The sequence below is a fragment of the Herpailurus yagouaroundi genome, unplaced genomic scaffold, assembly GCF_014898765.1.
Source record: "Herpailurus yagouaroundi ecotype Mexico unplaced genomic scaffold, PumYag 187, whole genome shotgun sequence".
Lineage (NCBI taxonomy): Eukaryota > Metazoa > Chordata > Mammalia > Carnivora > Felidae > Herpailurus > Herpailurus yagouaroundi.
In genome coordinates this window covers 4,483,035-4,488,843 of record NW_024412418.1, presented here as the reverse complement: position 1 = coordinate 4,488,843, position 5,809 = coordinate 4,483,035, and positions in this window count along the sequence as shown.

The following is a 5,809-nucleotide window of genomic DNA, read 5'->3' as shown; positions in this document are numbered from 1 at the left end:
CTCTATGTTGGGTTGATTATGTATAAAGCAAAATAATCCAAAACCACTTAAACTGTCAACTGTAATGTCATAGATTTGTGGGTTTTTTTTTTTTTTCACTCAAAAATTCAAATGTATAATGTCTACTGTCTGCTTCATATTGCGAGCTAAAACAAACACATTCCCTGCCTGATAGGGCTGAACAGTCTGGTACAGGAGACAAACGTCAATCAAATAACTACAAAAACAAATGTTTAATTCTGATATGAGTTCGGCTCAGAGGGAGTCAAAGGATCAGAAAAAAAAAGGTGATTAAGTCCATTAATGCGCAACCAAGGCAAAATTCCAGCAGCATGAGCAAGTAGCCATAAGTGCCTTGAGAGGTCTGTTAAGTGTGGGAGCATTGTATTCATGTTCTCCTTGGAAAATAAGGGCACATGTAGGATAAGAAGGTCCCAGTAGGGAAAACAAGTATTCTAAGCCTGTTAAAAAGAAATAAAGGACACATGATCAGTCCTGATTGTTTTTGGCGAAGCCCACCAGACTCCAGTACAAAAATCTCTTCCACTTTGCTAGTCTGCAGTATGTTATGACATGTTTGGGTCTGGCTCAGACATATAGTTTAGGCTTTCATTCTGGCATGCTCGATACCCAGGATTTGGTGGGATGAATTTATCTTCTACAATGTATCGCTCTCGTCCGATACAACCTCCATAACTACTCTGAATGGTAGTGGCGGCGGTGGTGGAGGGAGAGTGGAGTGAAGGAATGAGTGAGTAAACAAAAGAAGCGCAGTATAGACTGCTTTCCTACCTACAAAAGCCCTGTCCCCTCTGAAAATCTCCTTCACAGAGGCGGAATGTGACAACGGTCATTGCACTAGTAGACCTACCCCATAAGCACAGTACCTGGGAGTGATCACATGACTGAGGATAAGCCAACCAGATGTCTTTCAAGGGACTTTGACATAATTCTGTAATTCCAGTGAGAGTCAACTGATCACTTAATCTTAGGTTAAGTGAATTCTGGAGCTGGGGTTGCCAGTGTGACTTCCCCATGCACTGAGAAACAGAAAACTGGTCTATAGAGAAAGAAAAATAAGAAATCCAAACAAGAGAAATCTTTGTTCTTATCTTTCAAGGCCCAAGTACTTGTTTTTTGTGAAACCTGGTTACATTCTCTGCTCTTGAGTTTCATAAAATACCATGGTGATTTTACTTAAAAACAAAACACACTTCCTTGTTATTTATTTTCATTAAGATACTTTGGGTGGTTTCTGTGGCTTTAAACTGAAACAATTTTTTTTTTATAAGTGTTAATTCCTAACCTTGGGAGTTTCCTTGGTGAAATCTGAAACTGGCCCCATTACACAAGGGCAAAAAGAGACCAAAGAAAGAGGCAGAGCACCTCAGATGGGTAAGTGTCACTTTTATACAAGGAAACTTACATGTGAGGCTTGTCTTGGGTGGCCATAAGACAAGTAAATGTCCACTGTCACCTGCCACAATCTTAAAAGTTTCTGTGGAGGCCTTAATGGGTTTCAGTCATGTATGTGTTGAGATGGTCTTCAACAACAACTTGCTCTTTCCAGTCTGTATCCTTGAAAATGATTCCTACTGTGGGAGAACCTTCCAAGGACAGGAGAAGGAGTGAGGAGCCTCCCATGGCCCAGGTCCAGCTCAATGATCAACTGGCGGTCGTGTCCTCTCAATGACCTCCCCCATTTACTCTAAATAAATCAGTCTGCTGAATTATAAGACTGTGCCTTTCTGACCTATGTACTGTAGCATGTGTTAGAATGGATCTAATGGCCCAGGCAATATATTTTGTTCATTCAATAATGAAGTTAGGAACAATTAACGGTGAATAAAGTGAACAAACAACAAACAAAATGAAGTTCGTTATCAAATGAACAAAATAAAGCCAAGGTAACATATGAGTGCTTACCTTCCATGAGCTGATTCCCCTTTTTATTCTCTGTCATCCCTGTTTTCATCTCAAGAGCCTTGCGATTCGAACCAAGGCATGACCCGAAATCAAAATCTGTCAGCCTTCAAGCTAGAGAATCTTAGTAAAACAATAGTTACTTCCTGGAATATTATGGGCTTCAAACCTGTTTTACCATTTGTAACTGACATTGGATAATATCCCTGACTTCTATCAAACAGGCTTCTCAGAACCTTAAGATGAAAAGTTGCTTTAACATTTTTAAGTTCTGACTTCATGGTGCTTATGAAACTCAGAAACTCAGAGCTGGTTTTGTCCTAAGGCAGATGTCCTAAGGCATTGTTCATTGAACAATGTGGGAAGCATACTGGATACCTGAGTTCTTTCCAGTGCTGTTCGAATATTATATGACTAAAATTAAAGAATGGTATAACTACAGATTTACTGGATTTTGTCTTATTTGAACAACTTAAAAAAAAAGAAATCGGTGATAACAAGATTAACTTAAGTTATCCCAAGTTATCTTAGTACAGATTTCATAGTTAAGTTTAGACTTGAGATTTATGTGAAAATATCAATACTGTCATATTAAGGTACATGTTTTTAAAATTATTTTTATATTTGCCTCATACAACCCAACACCATTATTAAAACGGCCATAATGTGTTCTAAGTGACTGTAAATGGTACAGATTCTGGAGAGAAAGCAATAAATTAGAATTATGACTTTCAAACTCTTAAACTTTTGGAGGGGAGGATGCGACAGCCGAGAAATTAATCTTGGGAATTATGACTCTCAATTGTCAAGGGCAAGAACTCAACGGAGGGAGATATCTTTGTTGTTGGTTTCGTTTTGGTTGTTATAATATTAAATAGCTAAAACCTTGTACAGTGAACTGGAGAGTGGGAGAGAACTCATAACAACGAAAGAGTTTTTTTGTTTTGTTTTGTTTTTTCCACAAGCAGTAAGAGCTCAACCTGAGACTGGCAATGTGAGGAGAATTTAAAGGTGAGTGAATCATTGCAAAGAAGCTGCCCCATCCTCTGGGTAGCATACCAGATTCGGGTGAGGTTGCTACAAAAACACACAGCTACTGAGGCTAAGTTCAGTGAGTTTGAAGCGCTCCCAGAGCAGAAAGGATGATAGCTTACCTTCCCAGGGTAGAGCCTGGGAGACTAAAAAAAGCCTCATAGAAAAAACAGAGTCCCAACACGGCAGCAACAAAACATAGAGTTTTTTCAGTCCGCCTTAACAAAGTACCACAACCTAAGTGGCTTAAAACAATAAAAATTTATTTCTTACCGTTCTGGAATCTAAAGTCTGAAATCAAGGAATCGGCAGGGCCTTGCTCCCAGGAAGTTCTGAGGGAGGATCTGTTCTTGCCTCTTGCTTCTTCTAGTAGCCCCAGTGTTTCTTGACTTGTGGCCGCATCACTCCAATCTCTGCCTCTCTTCATATGGCCATCTTCTGTCTATGCCTGTGTCCGTATTTCCTTCTTATAAGGATACCAGTCATACCGGATTAAGGGTCCACCCTACTCCAAGGTGACCATATCTTAGCTAATTATATATGTAGTGACCCTATCTGCAAATGTTATTCTGAGGTACCTAAGATTAGGACAGCAACATATATTTTGGGGGAACACAATTCAATCCACAGTAAGTAACAGTATGTGTTGGCTAAAATGACTGATGGAAGATCACTCAGTCTATACCTACAAACACAGGGCAGGTGAAACAGCTGAGAATTCCTGGGCCCAAGAAAGAAACTTGTATATGAAAATGTCAGGGGAGAAAAGTGGCCTAGAAGCTGGAACAAAATGGATTTATAACCAACTAAAGTGACCATTGGAGGCTGTGACAAGTCCAAGGACTCATCAAGCAGTGAGGGAAAGAAGATACAACCTAATATCTAAGACAGCAGAGTTAAGTTTTTGCTTTTTTCTGGTTAGGATAGAGGACCAGATGCACCTCACCCAATACCAGACTATGAAAGAATCTTAGGAGACGCAATTATCTTCAAAGGAAAAATTTCCCTAGGAAGTAGTAACAGGCAGAGATGAGACACTAAAGATCATGTTTCTGGAAAGTATTATTGGAACACTTGGAGAGAGGCTTAGGATACTGACTAAGTCGTATAACTAGTGAACCCTCAAAATAACAAGAGGATTTTCGTCTTTTCTCTGGCAATTGTGTGAATCAGGGGTTTGAGTAAGGCAATTATTCCCTGAATATAGGGCTTCTATGTCTGGCTGTGGAGCAACCATTTCAGCGGCAACGTTTTTGAGTGTGAAGGGGGAGGAAAAAATTCAGGTCTGGTGGCTTTGACCTTGAAAAGATGACCCTTAGGTTTTGCACATAAATTTCTACTGATGGCTCATTGGTAAAATTGATAACACGGTTGCATACCTGGCTAATAAGGAAAGATGGAAACTGTGGTCAAGAGTTTTCTAGATGCCAAGAGTTTTATTCCTACAACACAGAATAAAACAGTAGGGATATGTCTGTCATAAAGATCACAGAAAATATGGTCTTAGAATATTGTCAACATCTGTGAAAGTTGTTCCTTGAGCAGCCCTCATTTTTTTTTTCAACGTTTATTTATTTTTGGGACAGAGAGAGACAGAGCATGAACGGGGGAGGGGCAGAGAGAGAGGGAGACACAGAATCGGAAACAGGCTCCAGGCTCTGAGCCATCAGCCCAGAGCCCGACGCGGGGCTCGAACTCACGGACCGCGAGATCGTGACCTGGCTGAAGTCGGACGCTTAACCGACTGCGCCACCCATGCGCCCCAGAGCAGCCCTCATTTTTATACTTGACACAAATTCCTTTTAGAAGCAAAACCGGGTGGTCTAAAATATACAGCCAAAAACAAAGAAACAAAAACCCTTTATTGACATGGTTTCTGGTGCCAACCAATGGAACTCTTTCCTCCTGTTCAGAATCTAATGTTACCAAAGAGAACTTCACGACCCCTGCCATCTCCCTTTCCTCCAATCCATTCTGAAGGACAGTGGCCCATGGTTGATTAGTAAGTTAGCCCAAGTAATAATACTCTCTTCTGTGCTTGAATTAGTCCATGTTGGTGGTGGTATTACCACAGCTATATGTTATTGCTCATTCTGCGAGTCCACTGTGCACGTTCAATTGTGCACACCTTTTAATTGGATTAGCATTTACACAAGAATAATCTCACTCACCAGGAATCGTTTATATTTCCCATTTTCCTCTACGCTGGTAAATCAGCAAAGTTGTCAAAGGTAGACAGATCTATTCTACCTGCAGCCAGAATGGAATATAGACTAAGTAGGCTATAGGTGCATCAATCAAGATAAATTGAGTAGTGAGCTTTTGAGGATGTTTAACCAGGTCCAATGGGGTACCATTTTAAATGCTATTGATCAAGTTTGAATGCATGCTTCATGCAATAGCATTTGGTTAAACAGTGCTTTGGTATGACTGATCCATCTAGGCACTGAAACCTTGACTTAAGCTGCTAAATACAGAGCCAAAGAATGTAATATTAGTGGCAAGAAACTAGGATCCAGCAATAATTCCAAATCATAGCAACCAAAGATTTAATAGGACAAAGTCTAGAGGCCAAAGTCAGATTGTATATGTCAGAATATTCACAGTCTCTTTTTTCCATTATGATTAGGGACACAAAACTCCTTTGTTATAAGTATTCCCCCTTTTCACATCAGGATATTTATATCAGATCCCAAACTAAGGAGTAGAGTTAGAGTAATTGAAACAGCTTATGGAAGCAGGAACATTGTTAGCTATCAAACAACCCATACCTGAGGACAGACCTTATGATCGTACCAAGACATGGGTTGAAGATCGTGAATGCAATTCCATTTGCAAAAGTCCATGTATGGGG